Source organism: Siphateles boraxobius, unplaced genomic scaffold (genome assembly GCF_051911475.1).
Source record: "Siphateles boraxobius isolate OS27281-9 unplaced genomic scaffold, OSU_SipBor_1 12, whole genome shotgun sequence".
Taxonomy (NCBI): Eukaryota; Metazoa; Chordata; class Actinopteri; order Cypriniformes; family Leuciscidae; genus Siphateles; species Siphateles boraxobius.
Genome location: NW_027508722.1, coordinates 12,834,428 through 12,847,500, shown reverse-complemented (window position 1 = coordinate 12,847,500; position 13,073 = coordinate 12,834,428). Strand labels below are relative to the sequence as shown.

The 13,073-nt window shown below is 41.4% G+C and overlaps 1 pseudogene across 1 annotated transcript in view; it reads left to right on the top strand.

The window, feature by feature from the left end:
* Positions 1-13,073, top strand: part of LOC143716068 (angiopoietin-1-like) — a 39,301-nt pseudogene that overhangs the window by 2,398 nt on the left and 23,830 nt on the right. The window contains exons 2-4 of the transcript XR_013195943.1: positions 9,366-9,542; positions 9,737-9,846; positions 9,957-10,189. The product of XR_013195943.1 is annotated as an angiopoietin-1-like (transcript). The remainder of the gene's footprint in view (positions 1-9,365; positions 9,543-9,736; positions 9,847-9,956; positions 10,190-13,073) is intronic.

Below are 13,073 nucleotides of genomic sequence, written 5' to 3'. Positions count from 1 at the left end.
AAGGTATTTATTGATAATGAAGTATATGGATAATGCAGTGCTGATTGACAGCTTTTTAATGTTTTTGAAGGAAGTCTCTTTTGTTCACCAAGGCTGCATTTATTTGATCAAAAATACAGTTCTGTCATGACAACTCTCGGAGTGATTGACATGGTAATGGGTATGACAATGTTATATGTTTGGTCTTGGCGGCATAGATCTGCTACGCTACTGTTGTTGCTGCTACTTTTATTGCTGCTGCTGCATCTTGATCTTCTCTCGCCTGCTGCTTTTGCTCGCTCGAACACTTTTATTTTTGGCAGTCGAGGGGTGGGACTTACTGTTTTAATGAAAACAAGGGAAACGAGACACAGGGAGACAAGGGAAATAAGACACAGCTGGGACAAATTAACTCATAATGACTAATTAACAGGTGATGTAACTGAACACTAACAATGAGCGGGAAAACTAGGACACAGGACTGAACCAAAAACACTAGGAAGGGGGAAACACAGGACATACATGTAACAGAAGTCCCCCCTCCTGCAAGGCGCGACCTCGCTCCGTATCACATCAATAGCAGTGGGTGGGGGGGGTGCCCGGGAGGCTGACAAGGGTGTGGCTAATTCGGAGCAGGAAGCCTCCAGGGCGGAGCAGGCTGAGTAGGTGACCAAGGTGGAGCTGGCTGTGCAGGCTGACAGGGGGAGCTGGCTGTGCAGGCTACCAGGGTGGAGCTGGCTGTGCAGGTGGCCATAGTGGAGAAGACCCTTTTGGCGGCCATGGCGTAGAGCAGTGGTTCCCAACAGGGGGGTCGCGGCCCACAAGGGGGCCTCAGCGAGCTCTGTGGGGGGTCGCGTCATATTTTGAAAAGTTTGGAGCAATGAGCATTAAATAAAAGTCCTTAACTTTTTCCTGTTCAAAATTTATATAATGAGCGAGTTCATCATGAATCTATCAATCCGTGTTTTTGTCTTATCCTGAACCACTATGGTACACCTATAATAAGTGTTTACATTGGGACTATTTTACACTGGTTCGGATCGCTGCCGCTGCGGAGTAGCCCAGTACCTGCGTGACTCGTCATAGACCTACACAGAGAGAAGTAGTTCCGGCTACAATGTTCTTCTGAAAGACGCATTATTCTGTTAATAAACGCAAGTTTATTATAGCTCGCTAAAGAGCCAAAAACGTAAAAAATAAAGCCCCACATTGATAAAGCCTCACAAATAACTTGCAAGTATTGAGGCCCCAGACAGCAGTCATTTAATAATAGCCTATATTCTTTCTTTTTTTACCTACACACCAGTGGGAATATTTTTTTTGAAAATATTTTTTCAATTTTGCATTGCAGTTTTTAAATTACAACAGGCCTACTGATGTTTTTGTTATTGTATTTTCAATAATATAGGCTATTATTTGTGCATAAACATATCTGGTTATAGTAAATATACCATTTGTTTGAAAACAACATATTTTGTCATCCTTGCTGCAAGCTTACAAGAGCGATAATATCATTAAATGTGAAGGGGGGCCCTAAAATATTTTTTTGGGAAAAAGGGGGTCTCAGACCAAAAAAGGTTGGGAACCACTGGCGTAGAGGACCCTTCGGGCAGCCATAGAGGACAGGACCCTTCGGGCGGCCATGGCGGGGAGGACCCTTCGTGCGGTTATGGCAGAGAGGACCCTTCGGGCGGCCGTGGCAGAGAGGATCCTTCAGGGGGCTGTGGCGTAGAGGACTCTTTGGACGGCCTTGGCAAAGAGGACCCTTTGGGCGGCCATGGCAGAGAGGATCTTTCGGGCGGCCGTGGCAGAAAAGATTTTTCAGGCGCCAAATAAAAAAAAAATCAAATTTCCTTGGGGGGAGTGACAGACATAGGGACAGGCTCTGGGACCGAGACAGGCTCGGTGAGCATGACATGAACAGTCTCTGACTCGGCGGGCATGACGTGAACTGTCTCTGGCTCGGCGGCCATGATGTGAACAGTCTCTGGCTCGGCGGGCATGACGTGAACAGTCTCTGGCTCGGTGGGCATGACGTAAACAGTCTCTGGCTCAGCGTGCATGACGAGAACAGTCTCTGGCTCGGCGGGCATGACGTGAACAGTCTCTGGTTCGGCAGGCATGACACGACTAGTCTCTGGCTTGGCAGGACTGATGTGAAGTGCAGGCTCGGTAGGACTGACATCAAGTGCAGGCTCGGCAGGACTGACGTGAAGGGCAGGCTCGGCAGGACTGATGTGAAACGCAGGCTCGGCAGGACTGACGTAGAGCTCAGGCTCGGCGGGAAGAGACTCTGGCTGGGTGGTCTCGGCGGGGCGGGAGTCTGGCAGGGCAATCTTCATGGCTCTCTGACAAGAGCGGTCCATCACGCTGGACATTAATTTTGATTGCCCATAGACCGATCCGGTACTGGGCCTGATGGCTGGCATGACATGAAGATTCTCTGGCTGTGCGGTCTCAGCGGGATGAGACTCTTCATTGCTGTCGCAGTGCCCAACAGTGAACAAAGACCCATTATGCCACAGCACCCACTCCACATACTTCACAAAGTTCCACCGAGGCCCAACTCCGGGCAGGCGTGCTTTGGTCTCAGCGTTGAGACCTGCCCGAAAGAACACACAGAGGCTGGTGTCATCATAATGAACATACGGTACTAAGTACAAATACCTCTGTGTGTGGGCCTCGAGGGACTGATCCTCCTGGGTGAGAAGGAGGCTCTCCACTGCTGCAAAATCCATTGTTTGGGTCTGTCGTTCTGTCACGGGCTGGTTGAAGCAGAATCAGAAACTGGATCTCAATAGCAGCAGTATTTATTTAAACAAACAAGATATTACATGGACAGGATTCAGAGCGAACAGGAACGGAACAATCAGGCATTTAGCGACAACGACAGACAAGGAACAGATTGAAACACAGGGCTTAAATACACAGGACAGACAAGGAAAACGAGACACAGCTGGGACAAATGAACTCATAATGACTAATTAACAGGTGGTATAACTGAACACTAACGAGGAGCGGGAAAACTAGGACACAGGACAGAACCAAAAACACTAGAAAGGGGGAAACACATATACATGTAACAGACGCATTTCCATGTTTATTAGCATTGTAAATCTACCAAAATTCTTATAAATTTTTATATTTTATATTTATAACACTATGATTTGTGTTATTGGCATTAAAAAATCTAAAAGAAATTGGAGAAAAATGGGAATGCAAAGTCATATTTTCTGTAGTTCACCACTACGTTACCACTACACCCCTATTTACCACTATTTACGTTTATCCAACCAAAATTAAATTGGATCTGAGAACCTCAGAATGTAAAAAGTATCCATTAAATAGTTGTAAATATAACAAGGGCTTTGGATGAAAGATACATTACTTGTTTATATCAATAAGCAAGAGTTGTTGTGTAAGCTTTTTGTTTTTATGCTGTGTTACTATTATGTCAATTTTGAGTGGTTCATTATATTTTCTATTAATTGTGAAAGGGGTTCTGGCAGCATGAATGCATTTTTATTTTTTGAACATATGTTATGTTCAGATGGGGTGTAATCATTTATGCTGTGTACTGTACTTGCCTCATACTTTCTCTTATTAAGTTATTAGCTTACAAAAAGTTGGATGATTAAGATCACTATATAATGTTGTAATAGCTACTTAGCGGTAATAGCTGGGTTTAAGCTGGGTTTAATAATTAGCTGGGTTTAATATAGTTGCTCTGTATTAAAAACAGTAATTTAAACATTGCGCAATATTATTACAAATATTATTAGAAATTAAAATGTTTTCTATGTATACGTATATATTTTAAAATGTATTTATTCCTGTGATAAAAGCAAAAATTTTAGCATTATTACTCCAGTCTTCAGTGTCACATGATCCTTCTAATATGCTGATTGGTGCTCAAGAAACATTTCTTATTATTATCAGTGTTAAAAACAGTTGTGCTGCTTAAAACGGTTGTGGAACCCATGATGTATTTTATTTTTCAGGATTCTTTGATGAATAGAAAGTTTAATGAACAGCATTTATTTGCATTTATTACATGGTTTCCACAAAAACATGAAGCAGCACAACTTTTTTCAACATTGATAATAATCAGAAATGTTTCTTGAGCAGCAAATCAGTTATGATAATGATTTCTGAAGGATCACGTGACACTGAAGACTGATGTAATGATGCTGAAAATTCAACTTTGATCACAGGAATAAATCCCATTTTACAATATATTGTAATATTGTAAGACAATATTACAGTTTTTACTGTATTTTTTATTAAATAAATGCAACCTTGGAGAGCAAAAGAGCATTAATTCGAAAACATTAACAATTGTAATGTTTCCTAACCTATACTGTATATTTTTTTGCTGTATTCTGCAGGAACGTGATTTTTTTTGACATTGTATAAAATTTTGAAAAACTTAATGCACAAGTGTTTATATAGGAAAATATAGGGGCAAATATTATAGATATTAGTGGTTATTATCCAGCGGTGTATGTGATTTCTTACCGAAATAAAAGCATGAGATGAGATAAGAAAAATAATCTGTCAATTAGACAAAGGGCAGATTAAAACTCGTATCACACCTGACATTTCTTTTCCCCTCACTTCTGAAATGATGGCTACGACCCTGTTCATCCATTTCATTTAAGCACATTTAATGCACCAATAAATTGTGGAAAGTTGTAGAATGAATTTATTTTAGCTATAAATGTGTTCATTAAAAAGTGGGCAGAGCTCACATAAATAAGAATTAAACACTTCAGGCTCAGTTACAATACATAATTTCTGTGTCTGTTCAGTCTCAATGTCAAGCAAAAATGCCCTTACTCTATGAAACCCTGTATTTACAAAAGGGACATTTCATGTAACTTTACAGTAACATTTTTGTAGAAAAAGAACAGGTATTCTCATAATTTCAGAGTAAAAACATAATTTGACAGTAATTTGGTTATTTCAGTCAATGAAACATATATGTTATGATATTTTTTATGATAATTTAAGTTCAATAGTCCTTAAAATGTTGTTATCATTTATTTCTGCAAAGTTCTGGCAAGCACAGCTGTAAGTTTTTTTTTTTTTTACTGTTAATGTCAAATTTACAGTGTATTTTACACTTTGGTGAATTGGTATTCGCATGAATTCATACAATGTCATTCATAATTTTTTTACTCTCTGTGGACACCCAACTGAGGGTTAGGTTTAGGGGTGGACCATCATGCTATTTGTACAAATTCATATGAATTTACCATCAATCCACCCAAACTGAAAATAATTAAGTTTTCGCATGAGTCCGGTTTGTCTAGTGAAGTTTCGTGGATCTGCAAGACATTAAGAATAAATGATTACATACACATAAATGTGTTCTATTGTATATTAGGAAGCAGATTTTGACATCTTAGCGGTGCTGTTTTAACTTTGCTAACTTGTGTTACCCCTGGTGTTTGTTTATCAACATTATTTATTTATCAGTCTCCTAACCCTAACACTACCTACCATCACAGAAAACTTTCAAAATATGTTACAAAAAATTCAGAAATTGCTTGCAATGACCAATGAGACCAATGAGAATGTGTTTCTCATCATTGTATACACAACTGGACTGCTGTACTGCCTCTTGATTTCAATATGACATGGCTCTTCCACACCTTCAAAATTGATTTTATGCATTCCTATCGGTCAAGTGCTTTGTCAGGACTTTCTCTAATGAGTAGGCGCCCCAATGGGAAGGGTTATGTGTTTCTGGGGGGAGACATGATCCATCCCTAAGAAAACAAACTCTGTCCCCAATTCCCCAATTTCAAATCCCAGTGAGCCAAACCAGCTAGCGGTGAGTGCAATCCCTTAGGATATTCTATGTAAAATCAGAGGACTGAAGATTGAAAAACCACAGCAGATGCCCAGATTTATAATTTTTTTTTGGTTGAAATATACATATTTTCAGACTAATGACTAATAATTAATGGAAAAAAATGAAAATAAACATTCATACTGCCATTGTATCCCTAAATGTGTATATATTTTTGGTCTTAAAAAAGAAATCCACCTGACATGCCACCTTTTTTTTTATTTTGTGACGCTTTGATTAACCCATTTTTATATAGTTTAATACCATTTTCCCCCCTGGTTGTTTCTTCAATTTTAGGAGTTGATTTTATTAAAGCGAACTGATTTTTCTTTATTTTTGTTATATGATGATTACATTAAAATGTGATTTGGATACATTAATTGAGTTTTTTTTAAATTCTTTTCAAATGCACTTTATTTCTAGATGTTAGTGTTTTACCTTTGTGGGAGACTGAGACTTTTAGCCATAATCTATGAAAACCCACTATAAAACTAAATTATTGTTTATTAATCTTAACCATTTAAAAAAATTCTAGAAATAATAATACAATAAAAAAGGAATAAAAACAAAACTCAGAATTGTGGCATCATTTCTATCTTACCAATTTTGCACTAATCAAATAGTTATTTACACTTAGTGCAAATAGCATAGCGCAAAGAAATACTGCTATTTTCACTTAGTGTAAATAGCATCTACCAGTGCCTTTTTTATTGTGATCATTCAACATCAAGCTGTTTGTCAAATTATGCAAGACAAAGGAGTTAAAAATTGTATTGCAAAAATCATTAAAATGTAATTTCCATCAGCATCATTTCCACCTCAGAACTCTATTAAAAAAATACACAATTTGAGATAATTACCTCAGATGATACACTAATGCATCTGAGTGAGTCTGCATTATCTTGACCCACTGAAAAGTGTTCTTGTCCTCACCATCTGCAAACCACAGCCCCTGCTCTCTAACCACTGACATGCTCTGAAAGAAGATAGTGACCTGTTTAATCTCTGCCTGTTGCTATTTGGTCCAGCTAGAACAATCTTAGGATGCAGGGCACTAGATAAACACATCCTGTTACAACACTTCAGCTGAGTGTTATACACTCCAGGCCCAGAGGACATAAAGCTATCACTTTAATGCAGTGAGTATTTATGCATCTTGGACTTCATCTCACTGAGAGCAGCTGAAAATATCTCTTCCTGTAAACACTGTATAAAGTGCTGATAAGGAACCCAGAGAATGCACCAGAACTGTAGCTGTACTCAGTGGGATGTTTTCAAATAATCTTTGTGATGGAAGACTAACAGTGAGCATCATAATATCATTGCATTTGTAAATATGTTCAGTTTGTAACAAATAAGTGTTACTAGCAGGTGCACAAAATCAAGCATTTAGCCATGGAAAGAAAAAGATGTTTTTATTAGATTGAATTGCATCTTTTCTGTCCCTACAGTGTACACAAAGCAATGTTCATAATGAAATGGTTTATTTAATCTGGTATAGTTTGTTTGCTTGTTTCCAAGGCTGCAAAAAAGCTGTGTTTCCTGCCAACTGGCATCCCGGGTGTCGAAATACTATTGGTTGAACTGGCAGTGGGCGAGATCACACAGACCAAAACAAAAACCACAGAACGTGTAAAATATTAATATTAAGGGTTTGGGGCGAGCAGATTGTGGAATGATGCGGGGAGGCAGAAAAGGAGGGATGGTGGCAGGAGGAGGCGAAGGGATGGTGATGGCAGGACGACTGAATACAGGTGGTAAAGGCCGGATAGTGAGACACAGGGATGGTGATGATGGGACGACTATCCCCTGGCGGCGACGATGATGCTTGGCCGATGGAACAGACCCAGAACTAATGATGGTAACCAGGATGACAGACTTGTGGTGGGAAACTGAAAAAAGGAACATGTGACAAATGACAACTAACTGAAAAGTCCATGAACACAGTGGTGACACAAAGCAGAAGTGTGAGACTTATACGGTTAACTAGAGAGTGGCTTGAGAGAGTAATAGTAAACTGTAAGAGTATTATTGGTAAGCAAGTAAACTTGTGAACCCTGCTTTTGACTGGTTCACAACCTAAATAGTCTAAATAGGTTCACCTCTGTCCATTTATGTACATAATAAAGAGTATAAACTATCTATAAATTTGCCTCTTGTAAGATGTAAGTCAATATTTGAACAGGTTTAAAGATTTATTTTATATATATTTGAGTAAGTTGTAACAATGAGTCTTGGGGCCGCTGGACAATGAGTCTTGGGATAGGCTAGGCTGTGAAGAATCCACAAGTTCTATCCATTAGGGCCCAGGGAAAGAAAGACACACTTGTTGGCCACATTCGCAGGAGCCTTCAAATTGGGACAGCCTTCGTCGAGGCACTGTGGTCATGCAGCCTTCGAAGCATGTAGCCACTGAATTGAGACGCAGCTAATGTGTCAGATCAAAAATGATTGAACTTAGACATGATAACATGTGAAAAGATCTTAGAAGTGTTTTCATGTTGGTTTCTTTAGGTTTTGAAAAGCCTTTATACCATTTTCCAATTTAATAACTCTGAAATGTCTTGTGAAGTTACCATCAAGTACAAAGTAATAACAGGTGCTGGTATACTAATTTCAAAAGTTTTTGAATGTAATTTAAATCAAATTGTATCATCAGTTGAACCATATCATACATTTTACTAGCTTTGACTTGTTATTAAAAGGTAAGATTATTTATATCGTAAGAGACTTGCTGACACTGAGACACATTCATGTGGGTCTTCAGGGTTCCCCTCTGTAAAATCATGTTCTATTTTTCCTTGTATGTTTCGTTTTTATAAAAAAATGAAAATCATGCTTTTCAGAATATGTGTATACCAGTCATTGACCCATTTAGAACTTTTGGGAGAAATCAGTCAAGATAAGACAGTCAAAAGTGGACTATACTGCCTTCATATAAGTGATCCAGCCGAACACAGTTCATCATGTTGTGGAACTATCTGCATAAGCACAACTGCACAAAGCTTAGTTTTCATGCACAAGGTTGCCAGAGCTAACAAACACATCTATCTTTTATCACCAACATGGGATTGCAAATAGACTTTGTCTATTCTGTCCAAATAGACTCTCGCAGATGTTTTGTTATTTTAACTGGAGTTTATAGTTCAATATTCGTTGTTCAATAGAGTATTTATCTCCATTCCCTCTCAAACATGTGGTAGAGGGCCTCATATTTAAAAAATATTTTACAAAAAGACATTACTAATGATACTCTGGGTGTTTAAGGAATTACGATTAGGATTCCTCATTGTTTTTTCTACACTTTTACACTTTAAACTGAGAAAATTGACAGTAAAATATAATAAATACAGTCTTATTCAGAGTGTGTAGCTGCTCAATACTAGGCTGATTCAATATCATACAGTTGCCCCCTAAAGTACAGCTGCAAGTATTTAGATATATTGTATGTGACCATATATAAAGACCACAATGAATAATGTATGCTCCTATTCATTCTTTCTCTTTGCATATGTGTGTTTGCATATAGATTGAGGTCTGTGTAATGGACAGTCTGACAAAAGACACAACACACCTGCAGAATATTGCTCTACATAATGAAATGACAACCATGCTGGATCTGAGCACCAAGCTAGTTTCCCAGTCCATCCAACACATCAGGAGACTAACAGACACGGAGACAAAGGTGTGAATGCATATCCAAAACGTCCAAAAACATTAATCTAAAAAATGCTAATATTGCCTAATAAATATTCTTGGGAAATCATGAGTTTACATAATAAGAAACACCCTATTTTTAACAGTGCTTTGATGGCCACAGGGATTTATGAAACTGAAAAGTCTCTAATTTGTCATTAAAACACATCAAATGCTGTATGTCATTATATGACAGATTTTCAGACTTCTAGACTTGAGATTCAGTCACTGGAAAACGCTCTGTCCTCCAACAAACTTGAGAACAAACTCCTCTGGCAAACCAGTGAGATCAACCAACTTTGGGACAAAACAGGGTATTTTTCACTGACACCTTTTTTGACACTTTTCTACTTTGTAATTTTTTTTGTTTTCTGGTCACTGTCAAATGCAACTTTGTCCTATTCATGTCTGTGTCTGTGTTCAGTACTCTAGAGCAGCGTATTCTTAACATGGAGGCACGTCACCATGCAGAACTGGCTTGGATAAAGGGTGAGCGGACAGAGCTTCAGAGACTCCTGGAATCCCAGAGCTCATCAATACAGAGCTTGGAGATCAATCTAGAGCAGGTCGTCACAAACAACAGCGCCCTCTGCCGAGAGCAACTACAAATGCATAGTACCATCAATGATCTGTTGAAACTGTGCTCCAAGAACAAAGGTACACAAATTGGAGAAACAAATTGGAATTGTATATCTATAAAACAGAGTATTGCACATGACATTCAGGGGAATAAACTTGTTAATTTGTTCCCTTGTTTTAATTTAGCCACATTGTGGCCAAGGGAACTAAAATTAGGGAACAAATCAGTAGAACATTCAGAAGAACATTTGTGAGATCACAAACACTCAGTATTGTTTTGCACTGACAGTTTTGTGTCACATCTCTTACAGTACTTAATTTCTTTAAATCTGTCTGCTTTACATCACGTAGACTTTAAATCTGTCTGCCCACATCAGGGTTGTTGCAGACTATAGATAACGTCTCGGTTACGTATGTAACCCTAGTTCCCTGATAGGGAACGAGACGCTGCGTCAAGCTGTGGGAACGCCTCTGCGTGTGTGCGTCATGAAGCACGTATGGAATCAGTCCAATGGAGAGACGGAACGTCATAGGCGGGTGACGTCATCGACCAGGAAACTATAAAGCACCCCCAAAACACAAGCGCGACAGCTTCTGATAGGCCTGAAGGAAGCGCTAACGGGCATGCTGGGAGTATGGCAGAACGACGCAGCGTCTCGTTCCCTATCAGGGAACTAGGGTTACATACGTAACCGAGACGTTCCCTTTCAAGGGAACTCGAGCTGCGTCAAGCTGTGGGAACGCCAATACCCACGTCGCCATAGGAGCAAATGACCGTCATGTGGGAACTAGCGCACAGAGGACGAGAGCACCTGCGCCCCAGGAGTGGAACTTAAGTCCAATTCATAGAACTTAACAAATGTATGCGGTGAGGACCACCCAGCCACATCACAAACATCACTTAGCGATACTCCTGACAACAATGCTTTAGAAGAAGCCATACTCCTAGTAGAGTGGGCTCGTACAGCCAAAGGTGAAGGCTGACCAGCCGACTCATAAGCAAGTGAGATGGCCTCAACCACCCACTTGCTCATTCTCTGTTTAGACGTGGGACACCCTTTCCTGGGTGGCCCAAAGCACACAAATAACTGTTCTGATTTCCTCCACAGGGCAGCTCTGTGGACGTAAGCGTCTAACGCCCTAAACGGGCAGAGAAGGTTAAGTTTCTCCTGATCTGATGACACAAAAGGAGGAGGATAGAAAGCCTGCAGCACTGTAGGTCTAACAGCATTAGTAGGGACTTTAGGGACATAACCTGGTCTAGGGTATAGAAAAGCCTTAACCATACCAGGCGAAAACTCCAGGCACGAGGGTGCAACCGACAGGGCCTGCAAATCTCAGATTCTCTTAAGTGAGGAGATTGCAAGCAGAAAAAGAGTTTTATATGTGAGAAAATTTTTTTACTTCCTCAATAGGTTCAAAGGGGGCCAAAGAAAGGCCCTCTAGTACAATGGCCAAATCCCAAGTCTGCACCCTCGTACGAACTGCAGGCCTCAGCCTCAAAGTGCCACGAAGGAAGCGAGTTATAAGTGGGTGTCTCCCAAGAGAAACTCCACTGAAAGGGACATGGAAAGCAGCTAGTGCCGCCACATACACCTTTAGTGTGGAGGGGGATAACCCTGCAGAGAAACGCTCCTGCAGAAACTCCATCACTGCACCCACTGGGCCGTTAACTGGGTCCTGCCGGTGTTCTGCACACGAAGAAGTGAAAAGTTTCCACTTCAGGGCATATAACTTCCTCGTGGACGCAGCTCTGGAGTGAAGGATGGTCTCAACAACCTCAGTTGAGAGACCAGATTCTATGAGCTGGGCCCCCTCAGAGGCCAAGCCCACAGTTTCCACAACTCTGGGCGGGGGTGAAATATCGTACCGCCCTCCTGAGAGAGTAGATCCCTCCTGATCGGAATCTCCAAGGGAGAGCCGTCCAGAAGAGATATTAGGTCCGCGAATCATACTCGGGCCGGCCAGAACGGGGCTACAAGAAGTAGGCTGACCCGTCCCGGGGAACCCTCTCCAGAACTCCTGGTAGCAGAGCAACCGGGGAAAAGCATACAGACGTGACCTCGGCCACGGCTGTACCAGAGCGTCCAACCCCAGAGGGGCTGGCTGACTGATGGAGAACCACAGATGACAGTGCGTTGTCTCCTTGGAAGCGAATAGGTCCACCTCGGCGCGACCGAAACTCAACCAAAGGAGCTCCACCACCTCGGGGTGGAGCCTCCATTCCCCCGGCCTCGGCCCCTGCCTCGACAGGGAGTCTGCTACCACATTAAAATAACCAGGAAGATACATAGCTCTCAGAGACCGTAACTTCCCCTGGGACCACAGGAGGATCTGACGGGCCAACTTGTAAAGTGGACGCGACCGCAGGCCCCCCTGATGATTTATATACGAGACCACCGACATGTTGTCTGACTGAACTAACACATGATGACCTCTGAGGTCTGCTAGGAAGTGTTTCAAAGCTTGGAACACCGCCAACATCTCTAGACAATTTATATGCCATGATAGATGATGGTCCTGCCACAGACCTTGGGCCGGACGACCACTCATGACCGCCCCCCACCCTGTGAGGGAAGCATCTGTCGTTAGCGTTACGCGACGACAAAGAGCCCCCAACACAGGCCCTTTGGATAGGAACCAGGTTTCTTTCCACATGACCAGAGCACGAAGGCAGCGCCGCGTGACTTTGATCGTGCGGAGGGGATTTCCCCTCGGGGAGAATCCCTTGGTCCGGAGCCACCACTGCAGTGGTCTCATGTACAACAGGCCGCAAGGTATCAGCCATCAGACCCAACAGTCTCTGAAACTGTTTTACAGTGAGTAGCTGGCCTACCTTTACTTGTTTCATAGCTGAAAGAATCGAAGCGATGCGGGTCGGAGAAAGTCGCGCCCGCATCAAGATTGAATCCCAAACGACACCCAGAAAAGTGGTCTTCTGAGAAGGAGATAATACACTTTT